Raw genomic sequence first — 25,421 nt, 5'->3', positions numbered from 1 at the left:
AGATTTGTTAGAACATCTAGATGTTTAAAGAAGGAGAAATGAAACCAAAATTTAAAAATAATCAATTAATTGAAATCTTGAGCTTATCTTTGATTCAACAGAAAAGTGGAAAAGAGGATCTCCCTGAAGTAAAAGAAATCTTTAACCAGGTATATCCGGGAGTAAATTCCAGGTAAGGCAAAAAATGCTTTACCTGTTACAGTAAAAATGATAAGCAGGAGGCCTGCCTAGTTCAGGTAAAACAATATCCCTTGGTCAGCAGGGCTGTGGGGGATATTGGCATAAAAACTGAAATAAAACGCACTGTGTAGTAGTTCTACAACCAATGTAAATCTGTGTGTTTTACCATGACACAGACTTGTTATGGGATGCACAGATGAAACTGCATTGACAACGAAATGCTGAATGCTGAATGATGCACCACTTATCTATAGGATGATGTACTTATGTTTATCTAAAAGCTGGGAAACACGCAAGGACCCTTATTGCTAACATGAGGGATGTACTAATTGCGAAGTCCTTGGATTTGTCATCTTTAAAAAGGCTATCTGGTCCTAAGTTCCTGTTGTTTATGAAAGGTGGCAAAGACAAGGACTTAAATCATGGTCACTAGTTTAGTGAGATGTGTAAATGAGTTCCTGGCATTGTAATGAATATGTGAACAATTTCCTGGAAAGTTAATGAATAGGTCTGAGTTGCTTGTATAAAGAGGGGACTGAAGAATCCCCTCGGTGTGCATGACTTTGATGGAGGGATCCCCCATGCACCCAGCGCTGGCGAATAAAGATAACCTCCTCCGCTCACTCGAATATTGGTGACTGACTCTTTAAATCACTCTGGGTAACTGAATGTTACCGGCGGAGGCTACACAGGGCCTACAGGAAGATCATTTCATCCAGTCTCTCCACCGCCGTGCCAGGGTGCGTCCCTCATTTTCCACTGGCACAGCACCTCTTGGTGCTCAGCGCTCCGCTGCTGTGGCTGCAGAGCCAGATACTCACTGCACGGTGCACTTCGGGTCTGCCAGCAAAACCCACGGCTCACCTGGCCCAGGATCTAAGGAATGTTTGTTATTTCCCTGTGCCTCAGTGCCTAGCTGTTAGACAGGGATGCCGGGAACTGCCCTCACATTAAGAGGCCACAGAGGAAAAAAATTGTTATTTCTGATGCACTCTGATGTCAGGGGTGAGATGAGAAAACAACAGCCTGCGAGGAAGATCAGCACTGCTGTCAGTGCAGAGGATAGCATGGGTGATAAATAAGGCCTTGGGCTACAGAGTGCATTACAAAGATCAGCAAATCCAGAAATGAGTACTGACATGCCTGTTCACCGGGCACAGTGGGAGTGCTGTGCTCTACCTCGTGCTGTAGCTGTGTGACGGATCTGCCCCACGGAGGGGGCATCCACCCACCTGGGTACTGCACCGCTTCACTGTGCTGCTGCTGGGCTGCGGATGCAATTGCACACCCATCGAAGGGGCATGGGGGTGTGAACTGGCTGGAGTGGAGGTGATGATGGGGATACTGGGTATTGCGAGAAAACAGGGGAATTCCCCACTGAGGGCTCCTGAGGCGGGCACTGTGTGAGGTGGGAGTAGGACCAGGCAGTGCAGTATCCCACTCACCGTACATTTTAGCTGTGTGCTCCTGGGTAGCCCAGGTCCTGTGGCAGGATTTTGCTCTGTGATGTGGACTCACTTGCACAAGCTACTTCCTCACTGCAAACGGGGCAATTAGAGCCCCTCTGCCTCTGAGATGCACCCCTTCCCCCAGGCCTGGCTGGGTACCCCTGCTCCAGGCTGGTGCCTCGTGGCCCTACGGCTGAGGTGGGAAGCAGGATCAGGAAAGCAATACACGGAGGAGGCAGAGACTCGCCGGGCCGACCCTGTCTGTAATGCGGTGGATGTCGCTGTCCTGCAGGGCAATGGGTGGGAGTGAGCCACCACCACCCTCCCGCCCCCGCCCCCATCCCCCCCGGGCAGCAGGCAGTGAGCACAGGAGCAAAGGCATCTGGAGGGGCAGGAGAGGAGCAGCAGCAAACTGCTCTCCCTGCCTGAAATCCTGAGGCTGCAGAGCAGGCACAGAGGCTCTGCAGGAGAGTTTTACTGCAGGTCGATGTTTGAGTGCATTCAGGTGAGAGAGTGGCTGGGGAAATGGTAGGTGAAGAACTAATTGCTTAGTAAAAAGGCTGCTTATTCTGTCTGACGTGCGGAATTAAACTCCGTAACCCAGGGTAAGTTATAAAGCGGGTGTGTTTATTGCAGTGCCGGGTGCAAGGGGGGTCGCTCCTCCTGACTTGCACACGTAGTTTTACTCACATATTTACACAGTGAAGTTGGTTAGTTCTGCCCAAAGTCTACACCTAACGAGCTAATTATTGGTTAGTTGCATTCTCGCTTCAATTTAAAGGTAGAGTTCATTTTAAATTTACTCCCTGTGCTCCCCGAGCGGGGGGATTCACTCTCTTCGGGGGGCCCATTTGAGTAGGAGGTCGGGATCTCCCCCTACCACAGTGATTGTACCCCGGTGTCCTTGAGTCTTACCCCTTCAGCAGCCCGTTTTCTTCCAGCAGCTCGCAGGCCCCTGCCAGAGGCTCTGTATTCACACGCCGGTGGGGGTCGGCTCCCCCTGCCCTGGCTGCCCCCCGAGGCGCTGAGCGGGCCGAGCCCCAGCCCTTCTCTGCAGGCAGGGAGGCTCCTGCCCGCCTGCCGACGGCTGCCGGCCCCGGGGCGGCTCCTGCCTGCAGCCCGGCTTTCGGGGGGCACCGCGCTGTCTCGCATCAAGTCCCCCCCTTTTCTTTTCCCTTAGCAAATTCTTTTGCTTAAACAATACCATTCTTAGTATGGATTCTGGTAAAATATTTCCCATCTTCTAGCCTTTGTCTTAGCCCTTGTTTCTTCCATTCTTCATAACTGCTATCGTTATTTTTTTTTTTCACATGCACAGAAAGCATCGTAACGTAATACAAATCAATAATTCTAATACAATAATTATGATAACTACAACAAAGGGCTGCTTCAGCCTCATAAAATGAGGTAGGCAAGAAGTAAACTTTTCCCAGAGGTCAGAAAATCCAAGGGAAGTGTCATCTAGGGATACTTGATGTAGTATTTTGGGGGTTATCCAATTTTGTTGCAAATCTGTTTCAATACGTTTTTCTTGGTTAACATAGACACAGCAAGTTTGATTAATAACCATACACAATCCTCTTTCTTTTGCTAAAAGTCTGTTCAGACCCATTCAGTTTTGAAGTACTACATTTCTTAATGAAGAAATTTTGTTGGACTCCCTGTACAGCGCCTATGGTGAGTTTTTCCATTTGTTCTATTGTGGCAGAAATATTTATTATTGCTTTTTCTAACTCACCCCTAATGAAGGAAGATGCCATCTCGCAAAACTATGGAATACTGAGGGGCTTTTGGGTCATCAGGGCGTTATTAGTTCCTCATTTAACCAATTTCCATGGGGATCTCAAAACACCCGGTGGAGGACACGAATGATTAAATAACCTGCCTTGGGGAACTGGTATCCTACCCCAGACTCATCTTGCTGTCAGTTAGGTAGTCTTTTCCTGGCCCTGCCGTCTCCACATAACCACCATAATCCTTGATGTAAGCAACTATAGGTCTGATTAGCGAGCATATCTAGATGCACTTTCCCACATTTTGGGGTAATACTATATTTTCCTTTTGTATTAGTTGGTGTTAGAATTGGCGGGCCACATACACTCCAATTCAGAGCAGTATAGTTTAAATTGAGCCATCCTGTCAGTGGAGCATTCATTCCCATCATTCCCTCTAATTATCGTAGAATTTCCTGATTTCTGTACTTCATATCAGGGTCCTGCTGTACTGTTTGGAGATTTGTAACAACCAAACCCCTTATGATTAAATGGCCAGCTCCAATTTGCCTGTGATACCATTACACCATATAATGGAAGTTCTGTACTACCTCTGGAAAATGCTGAACATACCCAGCAATCTGCCAGATTCAAAGCATTCGTTACATTATGGGTTAATTGTACAAACAGATTCTGGTCCCAAGAATGAGTTCCTACTGTACAGAACATTGTTAATTATACAAACAATCAATGGTCTTTTTGTTGGATCCGAAGCCGCAGAGGTCTGGTAGGTGTTGATTTCCATTGTGACTTGGGGGCTGCCTTCGCTCTGGTGTGGTGGATCCAGGATGCTTGTTCCTTAACTCTGACTGCGGTATGGGATGTAAGCAGTATTTGGAAAGGGCCTTCCCACTTCTGTTCCAGGGGTGAACCTGAAAGAGGTCTGGCACATACATAATCTCGTGGCTCCGTGTTATGCACAGGTCCATCAAGACCTGGAGCTCCAGTTCCTAAAACTATGTCTCGAAGCTGTTTCTGCATGCTTCTTCCATAATCAGTAAGTACTTCATTCTCAACTCGGGCTGACGCTCTGCTCCTGTTTGTATAATATAAGGTCTCCTATACAATATCTCAAAAGAGCTTAGCCCTTCTTTAGCTCTGGGCTTGGTTCTAATTCTCAGGTGCATCAGAGGCAATGACTGAGGCCAAGATAAACCAGCCTCCTGTCCAGGTTTTACAATTTGCGGCTTAATTAGGTGGTTCATTTTCCACTTGACCACTTGCTTGTGGATTATATGGGGTGTGTAACTGCCAGTCTATTCCTAAAAATTTAATAACTTGCAGAATGACTTTTTCAGTGAAGTGTGGCCCCCAATCTGATGAGATTACTGCTGGAACCCCAAATCTCTGTACTCTTTCTTGTAATAGTACTTTGGTTACTTCTTTAAGCTTTGTTGGTTTGGCAAGGGTGTGTTTCGGGCCACCCTGAAAAGGCATCCTCAATACCTCCTGCATGACCAGCAGGTATTAGGACACCCCCCTTTTCAGGTCGGTGAGCCTGGATTGAGATGACGGTGCCACCTTGTCCCGTGGCCCCACAGGGATTTCAGGAGTTCACCTGGCTCCCGGCTCCCCCTTCAGCTCAGCTGCCCCCTGCCCCGCACCCGCCCCAGCCCCTCCGCGCCCCGCTGGGGTCTCCTTCACGTGCCCACATGCCGGGGGGGGGGGGGGCGGGTCTGGGGCCGGGGGCGTCCGTGCCCTGGGGAGCCCGTCCCAGCGCGGGCACGGAGGGGAGCGTCGCAGAGCCCCCCGGAACGGCGAGCGCGGCTCGGGGAACGCCGGCCGAGGCGTCCCGGGGCAGGGGGGGCGCGGGGGCCCCCAGCCCCGCAGCGGGCTCGCTCCCGGGGCTCGCTCCCCGTGCCCCGAGTAACCCCCCGCCGCCCCCCCGGCGCCGGGCGAGGGGCTGCGAGGGAGCCCGGGGGAGGGGTCGGGCCAGGGCCCCTTTCCCCGCGGGGCTCCGGCTGAGGGCCGGGGCGGGGGGACCCCGGGGCGGGCAGCGGGGCGGCTGCCGGCGGCGGGGCCGGGGCGGGGAGCGGAGCGGCCGCTGAGCGCCGCCGGGCCGCGGCCGCGCCGGGGCAGGTGAGCGGGGACCGGGGCGGCGAGCGGCGGGCGCGGGGGAGAGCGCCGGGGGGGCGGCGGGGCCCGGGGCGGGGAGCGGGGCCGGAGCCGCGCTGGGGGGCGCGGGGCTGCGCGGGGGGCCGGGGGCTGCGCTGCCGGGGGGCGGCCGCGCTGTGCCGGGAGCGCCGGGCGGTGCCGGCTGCCGGCACTCGGCTGCGGCCGCGCTGCCCGGGCCGTGCCGGGGGCTGGCGGCGCTGCGGGCCGGAGCGGCGGGGCCCGGGCTACCGGCGCGGCGCGGAGGGCGCTTTGCTGCGGGGGGCGAGCCCGGCGGGGGGGCCGGGGGCGCAGGGGAGGCGAGCGGACCCTATGGGGGGGGTGGGGGTGTCTCGTGCCCGCCGGCCGCCTCGGGGGGCGGCACGGGGGGCTCCAGCCGCCCGCGAGCCGGGTGCGGGGGCCCCGGAGGGTCCGGGGGCTGAGGGGGGGGGGAGGGGCGGGGAAGCAGGAGGCCGCCCCCCGGGCGCCGGCGCCTCCCCAGCTCGCCAGACCCCCGAGCCTGCCGCGGCCCCGCTCGCCCCGCGCCGCTGCCCCCGCTGCAGCATCTCCACCGCAGCCGGGCCCCAGCCCCAGGTGCCCCCGGCGCTGCCGTGGCGGCGGCCAGCCGGCCCCCCGCTGCCGCTCGGGAAGGGCCTGCGGCGGGAGCGGCTCCGGGCGGGGCCGAGCGGCGCCGGTCCCGGCCCCTCGCGCTTCTGTCCTTCTGCCGGGGGCCGCGCCGCCTCGGGCTGGCGGGGGTTGTCCCTGCCCGGCCTCGCCCCCCGCGGCGCGGGTGCGGGAGGGGAGCGGGGGCACGGCCCGGCTGTGGGCAGGAGCTGGGCCGGCCGGGGAGAGGCGAAGGAGAGGGAACCCGAGGGCGGGCGGGCGGGCAGCAGCTGCCTCCTGCTGCGGGCACGGAGGGCCTGGCCCTGCGGTGGGGGGGGACCAGCCCCGCAGCAGCCGGGTGCCAGCGTGCAGAGCGGGGTCCGTGTGTCACCCACAGCCTGGGGCGGCCCCCGGTGCGCGAGGGAGCGACGCGCCGTGTCCGGGAGGCCGCGTCTTGCGAGGAAGAGCCGTGAGACACCCGGGGGTTACCGGGTGGGGGAGCCGAGCGGCCGGCGTTCTGCGGGAGGGAGGCAGGGAGGAGAGAGGGGGAAAGGCGCGTCTGAGCCGGCACATTTTCGCAGCGGTACCAAAGCGAGAGCTGTGGTGAGTCCTGGTCCGTGGGACCCTGTCTCCCCTCTTGTGTGCCCCAGGCGCCCCCTGCCCCTCCTCTGCCCCCCCTCCCTTCCCTGTGCCGCTGTGATTTTGTGTGTGTGTGTGTGTGTGTGGGGTGACCCGGGCTGGACCGAAGCTGTTCTTACCGCTACCCCTCCTCCGCTGGACAGGGGGGACAGAATATAACAAAAAGCTCACGAGTGGGCACAAGGATGGGGAGGTCACTCCGCCATTACCTCCGTGGGCGAAACAGACCGAACCTGGGGAAATCAGCGCGATTGATTAGCAGTCAAGTCAGAGCAGGAGGAGAATGTGCAGGAAAAGCAAATCTTCAGAACACCTTCCCTCCAGCCCCCATTTCTACGGGGCTTAACTTTACTGCCGATTTCCCTGTCTCCTCCCCGCAGGGGATGGGGAACGGCAGCTGCGGTCAGTTGATCACACAGTTGTTTCTTGTTCTTTCTCCTCCTTTCCTCCTCCTCCCCAAACCTTGCCATACAAACCCATCGTGTTTTGATTCCCTGTAGCTCTCCATCCTATTCTTCTGTCCTGCTCCCTCTTCCCTTCTGTCTTTCTCTCTCATTCTGCTGCTCCCTTCTCTTTCACTCTCTCTGCTTGTGTCCCACTCCCTCTCCTTCTCCCCTTTTCTTCATCATCCGCCTCTGTCCTGCAGCCCAGGGCTGGTTTTCCCTTTACATCTCTGTCCTCATCTGTATCCATCTCTTTTTAGGTTTTCTTCTTCTCTTCCCCCGCCCCCCCCCCCGCCTTTCCTTAATGTTTCTGGTCTGTTCCCTGACGTTCTTTTCCTCCTTGCACCTGTGCGTGCCACTCGGGGTCCAGGGAGTTGTCTGGAGGCGGGGAGCACCTTCAGGAAAGTCTGTGTCCAAAGAGGCACTTACTACTGTGGAATTCCTGACTCCCCCCAGGCATGGGAATCTCCCAAGCCAACACCACAACTGACCTTTTCTTGGTGTTTTTTAAAGGTGATGCCATGAAAGGATGGGGTAAGAAAACCTGATGCCCTAAGCGTGTCATTTCCAGAGAAACATGTTGCTTATACGCCTTCATCTGGGAGGAGGACAGGTGAGTACATTGTGTTGTTTCAGCACAGCTGTGCTTTTATTAAGAGGAATGACCTTCTTTTTCTTGTTAAGAGTTAGGAGTTGCTTTTTCTGAGAATTCTGCCCGTCTGTTCAACAATCGCTGATGTGTTGCGTGCTTTTCCCTCGAGGAAAAGGACCCTGTCTCAGTCTTATTTATTCACCATTGCTCGCTCTGTTGTAGAAAAAATTTCTCACCATAAGGCTCCAGCACTTCCAAACGACAGCTTGGTGGTCTGCATAATGTATCTGTAGTCCCGTCTCAAGGAATGCGTTAATGGTGTTACGAATTATAAATTCGTAAAAAGTTAAAAAGTAAAAAATTAAAAGCTTCCTGCCGTAGGAAGACAGTGTGTTGGGTTTGAAACCTTTGGGTAGGACGGAAGGAGGTTGCCACCCTGGGTCAGTGGTGAGTGCTGGCATGTATCGTCTGATCTAGAGCTGATGTCTGTCACCACTTTAGCTCTAGAATTACTCTGAGACGCAGGGAACTCCAGTTCCCTTCAGCTGCAGCCTTGGAGGTTTTCCAAGCAGTGGGATGAAATTCCTGTCACAAGCTGTAACCCAGCTTAAGGAGAAGGGGGCACAGTTTGAGTTTTCTTCCACGTAGGCATCAGGGAGGTACAGTTCTGAGCTTGATACTGCTACTAGGAGATGCTTTCAAGTGAACTGAGTGTGGCTCTGGCGACCCAAAGCTGGACAGGGTTGGCAAATGCTGATGTAGAGTTTTGGTGGTAAACTTGACCAGCCTGTCTTAATGAGCAGGCATGTTCTTTGTTTGCAAGCACTGTTTAGTCCCGCCTAGGCATCCCAAAAGTTTGAAGGGCCGTGGTCACATCATCCCTTGGTCACACACAATGAACAGTTGCCTGTGCTTTTTAAGGAGCATGCTTGGTTATATTTTCTCTGTTTGGCTTTGCATTTGGGAAATAATGTAACAGTTACAGCTGAACTGAAGGAGCACGATACCTGACGTGGCAGAGAAGGAGGTGTGTTTTACTAATTTTTTGGTGTGCATCAGTTTGACCCCAGAATGACATTGTGTCAAAGCTTGTGGCCAGGTTCCGCTGTAGATGTTGACTTGGGGTATGAATGGCTCCAGGTGTGCTTTAGGAGAGCTCTGTTGGTGTAGATGTGCTGAGCAATTGCTCTGCTGTGTGTGCAGCTGTTCTGGTTTGGCTTGCAGGTGTGAGCATGCAAAAGAAAACTCGCAAGTGTGGTCAGCCTTGCTGTAAAGTCAGAACGGTTTCTACTGCTGAGAGCCTCCTGAACATTTCAGGCTGGCCAAGCGTTGTGCCCCGGTGTTTCTGAAAGTCCACAGCTCCGCAGTTCTCTAGGAGGGTGATGCCAAAACGGCACAGAGTAACTGCTCAGAGATGAATTTTGTCTTTAAGCAGCAAAGGTATTTATTTTGTGCAATGCTGGGGAGCTAGCCGGTTCGCACCAGACAAAGTAGCCCCAAAGTTTTCAGTGAAAAGTCAGGTAATTTATACAGTTTTCACGAGAGGTTACAACATCTTTTCATACATATTCATTTGATTTCGACATCTAATCATCATATTCATAATAGATGGGGTTTAGGCGGAGCTTGAGGTGGAGTCTTCTAGAATTGTCTTTTGGGGAGACTTTTGGGTGGTCGTTCCGTTCTTTGGCTGGAGCTTGCAAAACCTCCTGACTCATGGCCTTCTCATCTCCTTCAGATGCCCACCTTATCTTTATTTATGACTGCTAGATTGCTCAGAGTACATTTCTCCTGTCTCTTACTTCAGTAGCATCAGCGGAACAGAACAGGCCGTGCCGTCTCTGTTGTATCTCAACATAAACAGAGCATCCCCCAGAGCATGGTACCAAACTCATCCCGAATAATCTTTCAAGACCTTGCTCTGTTTCATTCCCCCTTTTTCTTAGGACTTGGGAAGTCTTTTGTCAAGTTCTGAAGACAAAGGGTTTTGGTAGACATGCATCATTGATCACATTATTTGTGTTCTTCTGACTATGATACTTGGTTTATACCACAGACAGACGTTTAAGAGAGATAACAGGATCATTCCTTCCAACATGACTTAACATGGGATGTATTAAATAGTAGAATACTTGTGTTGCTTTGGGGGAATGGCCTGCAAAGGTGTCCCACCAGTGATGTTCTCCAACTTGTTCTGCATCGGCTAAAGATGGATTTTATATTTTCAGAGTCACGTTTCTCCTGTCGAAGCATGTGTTGGGCCGTTCTGTTTATTTCTTGGACCAGCCTTTCTATGTTGGGGTGTCTAAGCATTGCTTTGAAGAGGCTAATGTTCATGCCTATTTGTAATTTAGGTATATCATGATACAGGGTATAATCAGTTCCAATTAACTGTCTGGTAGTTACAGGAACAACATAATCAAAGTCACAGCCTACAATTCTAGTAAAATTACACATACAAAATTTAGTACCATTTGCCATTTCATGACAATTATCGATACTCTTGTTACCAGAAGAAGTTGTAACACATGTGCATCCATTTCCTACATAAAATACTTGTGGCTGGGCTTTAATATGTGGAAACATTTCAAAAGCACGCATAGCCTTTTTGATACCTAAACACAGATCTTCATTCTCTATTACTGTGTTTTCACAGATGTATCCCAGATGTTCCCTGGGGATACATACTTCCATGTTCATTGACTGCCACTTGCCTTTGGTCGGACCATAACTTGCCCAAACATTATGGCCTAGGGGTCTGACGGTGACTTTCTGGTGTATGGCTCCTAGTGTCGCAACAGGAAAGATTGCCTGTTCTTTTGCTGCACTAATTGGGAGCACATATGCTTCAGTTTGCTCCTGTTGTGGGTTGTAGGTGAAGTTTACTAGTTGTCACCAAGCCTGGTGATGTTTTTCAAACTGAGTGGTGAGGCTGGTTTTGCCTATTATTTCCCTTATTTCTTGAGATAGTATTCCTGATGTTCCTTCCCTTAACATTCCTGCGGCTACGGATTGTACCCACTGCTGAGTATTGGACAGCAAGTGCAACCTTTTTTGCTAATGCCCCCAGTCTGATGAGATTACTGCTGGAACCCCAAATCATGGTACTATTTCTTACAATAGTGCTTTGGTTACTACTTTAGCTTTATTGGTTCAGCAAGGGTGTGTTTCTGGCCACCCTAAAAAGGCATCCGTCATGACCAGCAGGTATCAAGACCCCCCTTTTCTTGGGAGTTCTGAGAAATCAGTTTGTCACTGTTGCCCTGGATAATTTTCTTCTCCAATTGTCCCCATTTGATTCATGTTCTCCCTACAATTTTGTCAGTCTAAATATTTATACTATGAGTCAGTGCCCCAATGGGTCTTGTGATGTTCTTCCTTCCTGCGTGACCCTCTTATAACAGCGGGGGCCATTCCTCACATCAAGGTCTGGCATGGCACATGTTCCCACCACTCGGCACCTACTGGCTTGCAGCCAACAGCAGAATTCAAGATTCTTCTTGGTGGCCAACACAGAGGCCAACCCAGTCTTGCCCTTGACTACGGTAGGAGGCACCTGACCAACCTTATTCCTTGTACTTTGTTGTCAATGCAGAGTTTCATCTGCGCATCCCATAACAAGTCGCTGCCATGGCAAAACACACAGATTTACATTGGTAGTAGAACTACTACAGAGTGCGTTTTTATTTCAGTTTTTGTGCCAATATCCCCCACAGCCCTGCTGACCAAGGGATACTGTTTTGCCCGAACTGGGCAGGCCCCCCTTTTAATTTCTGCTGTAACAGGTAAAGCATTTTTCACCTTACCTGGAATTTACTCCTGGATATACCTGGTTAAAGATTTTGGTGAAATGGCATTCTGATTTTTTTTTCTTAATTTGTACTTCAGAGGTTTCACAATGCTTTTTCCTGGCGGCCAGTAGCTCCCACAACTGTAATAAATTCTTTTCTTGCTGAAGTTTAACACCAAATAAGTTGGTTTTGTATTCACTAAAAATCCCACCTCCTTTTTCTCTAGTCCCCAGCTTTAATTTAACCAGTGGATCCGCTAGGGCGGATTCCCCAGGCCTCTCAGTCTGGTTCTGATGCAGCCACCGGACCCCCCTGATGGTTCTTCAGCTTTGGGCAATCTGGCTGCCCGTGCCCACTTCCCTACGATGTGCCCGCTGATCCGGGCCCGCAGGGCAGGGTTCGCTCTTTCACCTCTGCCAGGCATCCCTCCTCTGCCTCGTCTTCTCACCTTGGTCCCTCTGCCAGTTTTCACTTTTCCCGAAGCCGCCGCCGTAGCTGTGACTACAGCACGACCCGGCTTTCCTTCTCTGACCTGCTGTGCACGTCCGTGCTGCTTCTGTCAGCTTCTCTACATGGCGATTACCCAGGAACAATCAACCCTTTTTCTCCTCCTGTTGGGTCATCCTGATAGTCTTTCACAACCGACTTCCAAGCATCTAAATCTCCCATCACAGATTCGCCTTTATTCCCGCCCGCCCCCCGCCCCCACTGCGTGCCCTGAAGGGGCCAGTTCCCGGTCCTGTCGTGCTGCCAATGCTGCGGCCCTTGGGGTGACATTGTCAGGTCCTTCAGCTCTGGTGTCAGCAACAGCGACCCCCGCCTCCTCGCACTGGAAGGATTCGGGGCAGGAGATGCTCCCTGCTCTGCAGCAGGCACAAGTGCCTGCCTCTGCAACAGCACCTCTGCTTTAACCCTTTCGAACCCTGAACGCAAATCTGCTCCGTGCTGCTTTAAGTCTGTGTCCTTACCTGTGGTGCCTTTGCCAGCAACCAGCCTGCCATGCGGCCAGCCTGGCTCAGCCGCACCTCCCAGCGGGTGTGGGGCTTTGTGCAAACTCACCCCAAGACTTTAACCCTTCCCTGGGGTCCTTGACCCCCCCGCCTCAGGTCCTACATTAGTGCAAGTTTTTATCTCCCAATGCGCTTCACCCCAGGAGGAGCCACAGCCTGAGGCTCTGTCTTTACAAAACACAGCGATCCTATGTTACACAAAAAACTTCAACAAGAGCATCTTTCTAGTTTAGGTCTCAGTTTTTCCTTGTCCTTTTCTAGAGCCAAAGTCAAAGGATCAGGTGGTGCTACATTAATCCCACGCTCCTTCTGCCACACTCTGTATGGCTTCTCAATGTGAAAAACAAATCTGCATGCGTCGTCCCATTTCCCTTGTCATCTTAAAAATAGCATTAACTGTAGCGAGGTGTTACAATTTCCTGATCTTCTAAGATGTATAAAGGCCACCATTGATTATCATATTTTATCAATGTTTGCTTGACGTGTGGAATCAGACTCCACAATCTTTGTCAGATTGTAAAGTAGGTATGTTTATTCAGCGCTGGGCAGCACCAGGGGTAGTCCCACCAAAGCCGTGTGCGCCAGGGGCAACAACTTGTCTCAATTTATATAATCAAATGTTGCATATACATAAGATTTCCAAATATACCTATACATATTCATAACCTAGCCCTGCTTCACATTAAAATTAGTTCCAAGAAGTCATTTCCATATGTCCCTCCCAACTGCGTTTGCGTAGTGCCTCTTGCTGGTCGTGGGGGTCATGGGGATGAAGGCTTGGTAGTCTTCCTCACTCTGAACCTTCTCTCTTTGCCAGACTCAGTTGCTCCTTGGTCTCTGTCCAGACTATAGAGTTGGTTTTAGCTAGTTCTCATCACAAACTGTCCTTCAGGAGGAGCTGTAGACTCCTTGCTTCAGTTAATTTACGCAATAGTTAGTAAAACAAAGCATTATTTATCAACAACAATCTAGGTAATCCTTAAGCAATTAGACCTACTAAAACTGCTTTAAGCCTTTCCCTCACACTCCCACCCTGCGGTCCTCCTGTATTCTTCCAGTGAGCCAAAATACAACCCAAAGGGCTCATGTTCACTCTTTCCCCACTCTGTTGACCTCCCATTTCACCTTTATGCAATACAGTAAATAATAAAAATTATCACAAGTGTCAGGTTTCAGCACTCGCTTTGTAGCTGAGCTATGTCTCAGTTGCACAAAACACTCGCACAAAAGGGCCCGTTACACACTCACTCTGCTACTCGGATAGATAGCAACAATACCATTTTATGATGGACATTCCGACCTCAAACACCGTTATGCCACCCCAGAACGTCAAATATCAACAAGAGGTCTCAACTAATACACGGTACCGAATTTTACAACAGATGACAAAATGGCCGAAAGACATTCTTGAAGAGAACCCAAATTGGCCAAAACACACCACTCGGGAGGAAACCTGTTACCCCTCGAGAGGCCCCTTCCCGCTACCGCAGCGAGGAGAGCACCCGCATTCCCACCCCCAGCCTTTCCAGGGGCAAGCACCAGCGCCCTTTACCTCACGTGGGACGTCTCCTCACAACTTACAGGTATCCCCAACCCAACTGCGACATACCTGGTCCACCGATGATGGTCCCTGTCTGTCCTCGCAGTCATCTAGGTGAGTAGGGGAGTCCTCCTGAGAAACCTTGGGGGCACCCAGAGGAGTCCCGTCCTCTGCAGGTCCTACAGCCGGACAGAGAGGGTCTCACCTGGGTCGCCAAACTGTCACGCGGAATCGAACTGTACAACTCGAGGGCAGTTACAAAGAGGTATGTTTATTGCAGCGTTGGGTGCAAGGGGGATCGCTACTCCTAACTTGCACGCTGTTTCAACAAGCCGACAGATATTTATCGTACAAAGTCATGCAAATACGTAAGGTTTCCAAAAATTCATTATCATAACCTCCTCCCTCTGGCGCCTCTTCAGGATGTACTTTTCATCTTATTGGGCAGTTACCTAAATTTCCTGATTACCTTTGCATACATTAGCAGTCTGCTGTTTAGTTTCTGTTACCTACTAGAGTTCTTTACACTTCCATCATCTAACCTTTTGTTCAAGTGTAACACATCTGCTGGCTAACAATGAGCCCCAAGCTAATATGTGCCCACGGGGCTGGTTTTAATCTCTATCAAGGTCCTTTCTAGCCTGGGCTCTACTATGATTCTCTCACTTTGAAAACAGGAATGATGAGGCAGAGTTTGACCTTAAAGCTTTTAGTTCTGAAGAGTGTACATTTTCAGGTCCTTCAAAATGGAACCTTGTTCCACAGAATGCTCTGGATTTCCTCTTGAGAATACCATGAGAAACATGGCAGGGAATGGCAAGACTGGAACAAAAACCCCTGGAAGTTCTCTGGGAGGAAAAGATAGGCAGCGGCATAGTAAATTGTCTAAAAGAGTAGGTCAGATCTCCAGTAAAGGAAATAGAATTGAGGAAACAGTAAACAAAGAGCAGATGACTGGTTCTGCAAGCCAACAGGCTCACTGGGCAGGACTTCCTGATCTTTTGGTGCCCAGGAAGGGACTCTTGAGCCTGATGCAAATCTGAATTACAAGACAGATTTCTGATTCAACCAGAAGTGCAGATACTTCAGAAAGCTCCAAACAGAACAAGCATAAGAGGCCACCTTGCGTGTATGGAACAGGCTGTTACAGGTGAAGCAAAAATAAACCCAGCTTAAGCTAGCTTGTTATTAAGAAGTACTGTATTAGCTACCGAAAACAGTAAAGTTGTTACAAGCTTTGATTTGAAAGAAATCTTTTGGTAAATGGGGACTGATGAGAAACCAATGGCATAGCAAGAATTTTAAAAGTATAAAAGGAGGAGCCGGGATGTCTTGCTAACTTCCAATATAACCTAAACAAGGGATGATGTACTTCAGCAGATTAAACGATGCAGAGTTCTAGGAAATAAGAAACAAAGGTCCACTTTAAAAAGGAAAGAAATAAACCCCCCTGTGTGTACAGTACATGTACCGGCAGGGAGAAGAGATGTAAATGACTGAAATGCCCAACATAGACCCTGTAGGCTTATTTTATTTGCAGCTGAAACTTTTATGAAAGATGAAGTTAATTGTATGCTTTGTGATCTGACTATTTAAAATGCTTATTATTTGTTATCCCTAAATAATGGAGAATTGCTTCTGTTGTAACTTGGCCAATCTGCACCATTTTTTTTTATTATTTTTTATTTTTTAAGCATTCAGTCCCCTCTTAAAACCAGAACAAGTCACAGTTATAAACTCCCTGTGAACCCTTATCTGGTCAGTGTCTTTGGTGATACTTCAATTGAGGGATGATTATTTTTTTTTTTCTGCTACTCATATCCTCTCAATTCACAATCTGTCATATAAATGTTTTGTGCGATACAAATGTTCCAGCAAGATCCCAAAAACCCCAGTGCTGAGTGCCTGGTCTCCTGCTAGTTCTTTCTGCCCAGAAAAGATCTGTAATGCCATGTGTTAATATATTGAAGAGAAGATAGGCGTCTAGAGGTGTTCCTGAGGGTAGCAAGTGACCGGTGACCTGAGAACTGCCTTTAGGAGAAGATTTTGAGCACTACATAAATCTATGTACATTGTAAGCACAAAAGATAAGGCTAATCCAGGAAACAGGAGGTCCTGTGATTTTTATTTTTTTTTTTTTAATATTATCACTGTTACTACTTTTGTATTTTTTACCTCTTCCCCCAAGGGGCTTGAGTGACAGTAAAAACTTAGGTTGTTCAGCAAACAAGCAAGCACAAGTAAATGGGTTCCTTGTGTATGTTTGGTGTGCCTGTTGCCGCAGATAACTGCGTAAAGCTGTTGTGTTCATGAGCACATCAGACTTCCAGTTTTCATGTAGCATTTCTTCGTGTATCTCAGTTTTTGCCCTTCATGATTATGAGGAGGACATGGTTCATTAGGCAGCCAAGCTGATCCAGTAGTACAAAGGCAGCCTTTAGTTTGCTCCAGCTACTTTTCATTTTGCTCAGACAAGTTTTCCCCTCTGTGGGGGTGAAGCTGATTCAGTGCTCTGACACGCTGAAGGATTCCTAATGTTTTGGAAGGCAAGTTTTAGTTACAGGTAACATGCAATAGGAGTCTGCATGTGCACGTTTCTTCTTGGGTCTTTATTCTAAAACATTTGCGGCAGTACTTTTGGGAAGTGTTGCTTTATAAGAAGAAAAGAATGCTCTGAAATAGCACATAACGAAATCTTATTTTGTTGGAGAAATTTGTAAATAGGAAGTATCAAAACCATCAGCTTTGGTCTTCAGGAAATGTGATGAGACTAAACCTGCTTGTTTGCAAAGAAAGGTGCTTTATCGTCTGTCCTGTATGTGCTTTTAATGCAAGACCACCAAGTAGTCATTCTGCGTCAATGAGATAGCTATGTTGCAGTAAAGCAAGCCATTGCAGTTACCCATATTCTTGACAGAAGTGTACCTAAGTGTGATGTGAATGGACGCTTTGAAGGAACACATTGATAGCGTATTCAGTTTTTGATTGTGTAGTGTTCTCCTTGAGCAAAACCTGTTTTTTAGAGTTGCTAAGGAAGAGGAGCTGCTTTGAGTGCTCTTTTGAGTACGATGAGTAGCTGGTTTTTGTCTCCTTCCATTAACCTTATGAAAGGTGTCTTCTAGCACAATGTGCTGTAGGAGTCAACGTCTTAAATGAGGACTGCTTTGGTAACCATAACATTTCCTTACAGTGTTCTTTCTAGGTGAGGTTTCATATAAAATGTCATTTTTCCAATAACTGAATGCTCTTCAGTTTTCTAATCCGTATTTTATAAACTCCTAGTAAGAGGTACTTGTCTTCTGCATATGACAGGCACCTTTGGTGGGTGCGTGGTTGAACAGCACAAATGGAAAAGATGAAATGTTAGTTTAGTTGATTTTATTAGATGTCTCTAACACATACCTGAAATGTTTAGGAAATAACTTTGTAACCCATAGCTCAGTTTCTTCATTTATGAATTTGAAAACACTGCTTTTTGAAAGAGTCAAGCTTGATTCACACTTCTCTCTGCAAAGATTCTTGCTCTTATCCTCTGTCAGTGTGAGATTCTCTTCCTGTGGCAGTCTGAAGCTTTTTCCAAATCGAAAGAAACTGCTGTTACCAGTAGGAGGCAAGTGCTCTGTCTGTTATATCTGACTATATTTGTTGTCAAGGAACTTACTCTTTGAATACTGTCTTGTGTTCATTTTCTTGTCTGCTGCTCGCTTTTCAGAAGTTAGAAGAGTAGGGATTTAAAAATAAAACCAAATCCAAACCCAACCCCCATTTCGAGTTGCGTAGTAGGGGTGTGGTACAGCTGAACTCTCATCTCTGAAATTGTAATTTCATAATTTTTGTCCACAATTCTATCCTTTGGCTAGCCTGTGGTACAGTTCTGTGCTGACTGGGTGTGTGTGAATCTTTCCTATAACTGTCAAAGCAGGGCATGCTCAACCAGCCTTTGGATTTGTATGTGCATTCTTCTAAATACTGTGCTCTTTGTTTATGGAAAGAAGTATTTTTCATTTCACCTTCAGCTTGTAAATCTGGCAGCTACAGACTTGCATCTGTATTTTTATGAGACCCGTTTTCTAGTAAGACTTACTGTTTAGAACTTATAAACATCTTACACGCACTTGTGGCGTTAACTTCAGGCTTGAATACTATGGCTTTATAACTAGTGCTGGTGAGTCATTATGTTTTCCTTACCAGTTTCTTTAGTAGGCTGAGAAAATAAGCCCTTGAGATGGCAGGGGTCTCCTGCATGTGATTAAGAAGAGCCAGGGATTCTGACCTTACCACTTAAATTTGTTTTAGAAAAAGCTTTTAAGATGCTTTTGGGAGCTGCATAGATGAAAACTGTCTTGAGTATTTCACTGAGCGATGCTCAGCTGCTGCTGGAGATGACTGCATTGATTCTGAAGAACTTTGTAAGTGTTACTTGCATAATTTTTATTTGCATAATTTTCTGTCACAAATTCAGAGCTTCTGTGTATGAGAAGGCAACTCTCCTAAAACTTTATTCTTAAAATAGGCTTTTAATTGGTTATTTTTTGTGCGAGTAAAGCTTAATGATTTTGTTTTGATCAAATTAATAACGTATTCCTGTGCAGCAAGGTTTTGTTGTAAAACTAACTTTGGAGTGCAGCTTCCAGCGTGAAAGGTGCTGTGCTCTTACAACTCAGATCTCTTGTATTCAAAAAAACCCAAACAAACCCTCAAACAAACCAAACTCTTAATAAAAGGAAGAAGATTTTTGCAAGAAGGGATAATGTGTACTTAATATTAGCTGTGCATTTCTCTGCTTCTATTTATTTTGCTGGATATCGTTGCACAACATCTAGAAATGGAGTAAGTATAAATTATCCACATAAAGGTAAGATAAACTATGATGTTGTTACTAGTCCTGAGCATCTGAAATAGGACATGTTTAAGGTGCTTCACAAGTGATGAATAATTTGAGGAGCATCATCCACTGGCCCAAAGAATCCTGAGGCCCAGTGATAGGGTGTGTACCTCAAGACCCTTCCCTTTTTCTTGCTTCCTCCTATACATTTTTTTTTTTCTTTTTTCTCTCCTGCAATAAAGGCTCTTTGGTATCGGCCAAATAGCTTTTGAAGTAAATTCATGAAAGGAACTGGCTATCACCTAAACCAGAATAGGTTAGCTAACTGGCAGCTCTTAGGCCTTCTTTCCTTCATGACTATGATGCTGCATGTATCTTATTGTAGGAGTAAGTATTAAAATGATTTCACAGAGCATTAGCTGCTTCTGTGTCCCTTTGAGAAGATGAATTGGGTTTCAAATGACTGAACTCAAATTCTGGCTAATATTGCTAGTACGTTAGCTCTGTGCATTTAGAAAACAAAGCAAGTAGCCTCTAAAATGACTTGGTTTCATCCCATTTATTTTTAAATGGCAAAAGAAGTAGGCAGCCAGCCTGAATGTGGCGTTAGAAGTGATGTTTTCTGAGAACTTGTAGAATAAAAGACTGGTAAATGCAGCCTTGCAATGATATCTAGTGAAACAGTATTTACTTACTCTACAGTCTGCAGAAATCAACAGAAAAGACCAGAACCAGAACGAGGCGTCTGTCACCTGTGTAAATAGGACTAAGGGACACTGGATCTCTGATAAGTAGCTCCTGGAAGAGTTTATCTGTAGCTTGCTTGCTGAGTTTCCCGAGTGAAAGATACCAAGCAGATGGAGATGTAAAAGTATTAATACTAAATATCTAATCTGTTTTCGGTGCCTGAAAGGAGGCCTGAATGGTTAGCGGGGCTCACGGTGCTTAAGTAATCATTTTGCAAAAGCTGTAACAAACGCTTTTTCTCTTACGGTGTTGGTTGAAATGCTGAAAATAATACTGACTGTTCCCTAGAAAGTTTGTAAGAGCCCGTTGTGGTCAGTGAGGAAGCTGCTGTGTATGTCGCTAGCTGCATACGTGCTTCTGGCTTGGTGTTTCTAAATGCAGCTGTAACAAGTGCAAATGACAGCAGTAATCCCTCTGCAGTTTAAAGTTATCATTGCTCTTGCTTGAGGCAAGCAGTTCACTTTTACAGTTTGCACAAAGATGTTGATTATGTACACTGGGAATTAGTGGTAAGTCACTGAAGTATTTTGTGTATATCTTTTGGAAAATCATTTATTAAAACATCTCACTTTTCTTGCTTTCAAATATGCTTGAAAAAAAGTGTCTCTAAAAGAAATCAGAGGGAAAAAGTAGATTTGCTTTTAGTACAGTATGTTCACTATGACAATTTTTTGTAGTGTCTTTTGATCTGCCCCATGAATTTCTCCTGAAGTCATAATGTATTTTTCTGTGTTCTTTTTAACATCACTTCTTCACAAAGTGATGTTGTTTATAGCTGCCTTGTCTTGTACGGTGCTCTCATCACTAACATCGGTGTGGCTCAGCTACACACAGAGTTATGTCTTAGGGTACAACTTCATGTCATCGTTGTGATTTGGTATTTCAAATAAAATGCCACGGTAGCCAAGGCAAACCTGAGAGCATAATCAATGTAATGTCCAGGAGACTGCTCCATTGTTTTGCCAATGGATGGGGTCAATAGATAGCACACAGACACCAATACAGAAGATACCCTTGATGCACTGTTTGTTTCAAATTAATGCAGAAAATAAGGCAATATGCACATACAGAAGGATTAGCCTACGGTACCCTGATTCAAACAATAAAACAGATAAGCAAGGCAATGCACCTAATCGTTACTATTCACAGCTAGCTGTAGTGGTTCAGAAAGATACATCACCCGTTGCCCTAACAGGTTGCCATCCTCCAGCTCCGCAGTCGCTGGGGAGCCCCTGTTGCACGAGGATCTGGAGAGCCTGTCCCGGCAGCGGGGAAGTCCTGCGCAGGGCATCTCCTGGTAGGTGAGGTCTGCAACGTCGCTGCAAGAGGGTTCAGCTTTTATACTATTAACAAACAAGCTCACGTAATTCCAAACGCGGAAACATCTGGTTTCACTCTCCTGTCAGATGCCACCAAAGCCTGGCCAGGGGTTGGGAGGAACCCAGGGAGTTCCCTTTATCGACTGGATTTTAACCACCGGTTTCCAGACAAGGCCAAACAGCTGGATTCATGGCTTTGGCCGCCCGCCTCTAAGCAAGTAAGGATGCGCTGTCTCTTCTCTCATGATTATAGTTTATCCAAGGTGCATCTTTTGCTAATGGCCATACATGGTTCACTAATGACCGTGCATATTTCGCTAATGATTGGATACTAAATACATATATTTAAGGTTGGGTTGGCGGGTTCTTCTGGAGGTCAGCTTTGGCTCAGGGCCTGCTGCTCAGGCCCCAGCACTTCATCCCTCTGGAATAATACGCTGGCATTTGAAGTGTTCAAGTGAGTAGTAACTTGCATACGGAACAGAAGTAATGATTGAGACATACTGCCTGAAGCTCACAGGCGATCACCCGAGAGCGTGGGAAGGCTTCAGGACTGCAGTTGCTCAGCTGCCATGGGTTGGCCCTCGCAGCTTGAGCTCAGACTTTGCGAGAGGTTTGTGTAGCACTTGGTAACTCCAGAGGGAGTCATGACGGAGCAAGCCACGGAGCGAGATTCATGCTATGGGACTACATCAGTAGATTGTGTATGTGTTGGAGGCCTGAAACGTAAAGCTGATGATGGCAAATAGGAGAATTCATGTTTTAACCTCTTGCGGCCTCTGCTGAAACAAAAGTTTTCTTCAATTATCCTGAAAGCAGGTCTTACATTCTGCATCAAGTTAAACATTAAAAGCTTCTCTTTCTGTAACCGCTGAAAATGTCACTGATTCAGTAACACCTTTCTTACCTCCACTTCTCCTGTTTAAATGGAATAGTCAGTTCTTGATCTATATTTGTCTTTTGCAGGAAGAATCCCATTCACTTTCAGCAGTTTAGTCACCCTAATGACGATGACAATCATGAAACAGAGATTGTAACTCAGGATAACAATGATAACCGGCCTGAATGTCCGTATGGAACGGCTTGTTATAGGTAAGAAGCACTGTACAAAATGGCTTTTCTTGTTTTACAGGTTAAGAATGTTCTCCCCTGGAGCTGCAAATTGACAGTAGGATAGTGATGTTAAATCTTGACTGTGGCTTTCCAAATTTACTGGCGCCAGACTGCTACCTTTATGCCACCAAGGTCTGTGCAAAGTATTTGTGATTTCAGCTGGTGAACATGAAGCCTTGACTTTTGGAACCTGTTCAGTGGCCTAGAGATCAAAACTTCCTCATTTTTCAACCTGTAGTAAACCGTTCTTGTATAGAAACAATAATTTATTGTTACATGTTCTTCTTGATATGTAACTTTTAGTTCAGATTTTGACAAAATATTTGTTAAGATTTTGTACAAACCCTCTATTTTAGTCAGTATTTGATTTGTTAGAAAGCATAATTTAGGTACCAGCAAGAAAATCCAGTTTATGGCTGACTGCTGTTTCTTTTAGCAGCTGTTGATTTTCTTCACAAGATCCTTTTGTTCCATTTGTTTCTCAATATCTAGGTTTTACACTTGTATTTAGCAGAGTGTAATGACTGCTTTGTAATTGATGCAATGGACAAAAGGATGTATTTTGAGACAACAGCCCTTCTGTGGGGGCGTATTGAAACTAACAGCTGCTGTTAAAGATTGTGCTTGAGCAGAAACATTTTCTCTCTCTCTCCCTGGAAGCGTGATGATCCTAAAGAGCGTGTTCTTTATAAAGTGTAACAAAATGGGAGTAACTTTTAAGGAAAAGCCATCTTATGTTCAACTAATGCAGAAGAAGTGTTTCTTTTCTCAAAAACCATCTGTGAGATGAATTTCTCATCTCAGGATGAGAAATCTAGGTTTATACCGCTCCTGAAATCGCCAACATACTTTTCAGGAGTACAATGGACACTATCCAAAACTAAAACTGTCTCTCCTTGCAGATAAGTCAACTCCTGTGCTGTATTAGTTGATCATTTCTTAAACAGTGTTTCATTCTTTTTGGGGTGGAAGAAAGGAGGCACCCACAAAGCAATGATAATTCTTTCCACAAAGCAGCAGGTGCCATTTGAAGGATTTTGATGTTGTTTTTGTTGTCTTTATCTGCTGGCTACTACTGGAATACATAATTGAGTTATCTAAATGCTGTGCCTTGAGTTGGGATCAAATGCTCTGATGCTACCAACACTTGCAAAACACTGGATTAAGCAACTGTTCTGTTTCAGTACGGTATTTAATAGAAAGCTGTACTTGCATGTTTTTATTCAGATAACTATCCCTTCTAATGCACATGAAATGCACTTTGGGATAGCAGTAGCTATAAAACTGTAAATCAACTTCAAGTATGTGAATGTGTAACAAGTTATTTGATGTAAAAATAAGATTTTCTTACTGAAGAGTATTTATTTTTGAAGAATAAGAAAACATAAACAACTAGTTTTACAAGGCAGTCTTCACAGCAAGGGTATTTTGTAAAATATCAAAAAAATTCTGCAGTTATAGAAATTAATCTTGTGTTTCAAGCAACGTCAAATGGTATGCCATTCTTAAATAGTGGGCTTTAATTGTTGATTCTTTTTCAGAAGGAGAAATTAGGACAACTGAACCAGTTTTCTTCCAAAGTTAGAATTTTTTTTAATTTTAATTTTCTGCACAGAAGTAAATTGAGCTGAAACAATTTTAACGTGCCACTCTAATACACTAACACAACAGATCAGCACGGTGTAAGTGGGACCAAGTTAAAACATTAGAACAGCATTGGATAACTGCTTTGGGGGGTGGGATAAATCAGTGTGTTCATGACCTGGATCGCAGCCTGAATGAGGGGAGCATTTATTGCAGATCAAAGAGTAAGTTGACTTTAAATTTTTAATTTTCATTGCATTGATGCTGTTTTTTAATAGAAGACATACACACTTGTATATTGAACTTCCCAGATTGCAGCAGCATATTGCAGAAATGAGTAAACTCTCTTAACAGTCCTTCTTTGGCCTTTCCCTGTGATACTTTGAGACAGGCAATTCTTTTCAATTTCTTTAATTTTCCCAAACTATTTGATTTTTAGCCTTATGTTGCAGAATATGGAAGTTACGGCTGGGTATCTCAGACTTGTGATGCACTGTGTGTGCATTGCACTTTATGCACCAGAGGTTATGTTCTGGTTTTGGTTTTAGTGAGAGTAAATAATTGGATCAGTTCTTATTATGCTGAACAAATGCATCTCATCTTACAAGTTTGGAAACTATCTCATCTCTTGGTTTTGATCAGCTGTCTTTTTTATTTTTTTTAAAAGGCTGAAACAAAAGGAACTCTTATGGAACCCTTTTTTTCTTCCACCCTACATTACGTAAGCTGAGACACTGCAGTAAGGCACTGGTCACAGAATTTTATTTTGAAAAGAAGTGGAAATTATTCACAAAATACAAAGGAGTTCTGCGAACTTGTTAGGTTCTTGTTAGGTGTGGAACAAGGTGGCAAATCAAGCTTTTACTGTTTTCTTTGCAGGAAGAATCCACAGCATAAACTAGAATACAAGCACAGTGCACCTCCAGGTAAGCCAAGTTGTTCAGTATAGCTCAAAGTGGGGGGGAAAAACCCCCAAACCCAGTAATGTATGCCAACACCTTGGAATAAAATGCTTTAAGTGAGAAAGTAACATTGCATTTGCAGCTTGCTCTGTATTGCCCCGCACCCTTGCTCTTCTTGAGCATGCGGTGTTGCCGTTGTCTGTGATAAGGAAGGTAGGGCTGCTTGGCCGCTGCACACTTACATTCACTTTTTCAAATGTTTTTCAACTGAAACAAGATGGTCTGGGTCAGACACCGCTGACATAGTTTGTATACTTTATATCTTAGGATTTGACAAAAATGCCAGGTGGCAAGTGGCTGTTTTCATGAGTTTAACAGGTTTTATTGAAAACTAAGCATGGTATAGCATGGTCTTACCAGATCTCTCTATTCTGCTTCCTCCATTTGGAGCTGGAGTATTACAGTGAAAACAGGGAATATACTGAAGTATTTCTCAACATTTCAAATGGATACTGCAGTAAATTTTTTCTGTAGCTTTTTTTCCCATCCCCACAGCAAAATGTGTGTATCTTTATAGCATGTATGTTCTGTTGAGGCTTGGAGGGAATATAATTAAAACTGAATCTGAGATTCTATTCTAAAAGTCTTTTTGTATTCCAGTAACTAGACTTGTTGAAAAACAGAGGGGAATATACTGTTAATATTTTGTCTGTTCTTAGAGAATTCAAAGATGTACTTTGCATTCTTTTTGTGCTTTTTCTTAATTATTGGACTTGAAGGTTTTTTTTTTTCCCAATTTAATTCCCAATGCAAAAAGGCAAT

At 46.4% G+C, this 25,421-nt stretch overlaps 1 long non-coding RNA gene across 2 annotated transcripts; it reads left to right on the top strand.

Annotated features, from left to right (window-relative positions):
* The first annotated feature begins 4,827 nt into the window (after positions 1-4,827).
* LOC308071911 lies at positions 4,828-25,163 on the top strand. 2 transcript variants are annotated; one of them, XR_013931368.1, is made up of 3 exons: positions 4,828-5,479; positions 7,690-7,789; positions 21,967-23,469. It is a non-coding gene; the product is annotated as an uncharacterized lncRNA (long non-coding RNA). The 2 variants fall into 2 exon arrangements; XR_013931367.1 differs by lacking the exon at positions 4,828-5,479 and adding an exon at positions 24,577-25,163 and having other exon boundaries at positions 6,591-7,789; positions 21,967-22,092.
* The last annotated feature ends 258 nt before the right edge of the window (positions 25,164-25,421 follow it).

The sequence above is a fragment of the Falco punctatus genome (genome assembly GCF_963210335.1).
Source record: "Falco punctatus genome assembly, chromosome: 12".
In the NCBI taxonomy this organism is placed as follows: domain Eukaryota; kingdom Metazoa; phylum Chordata; class Aves; order Falconiformes; family Falconidae; genus Falco; species Falco punctatus.
Note: the sequence above shows the minus strand (reverse complement) of the source record. Positions and strands in the feature narration are given on the sequence as shown.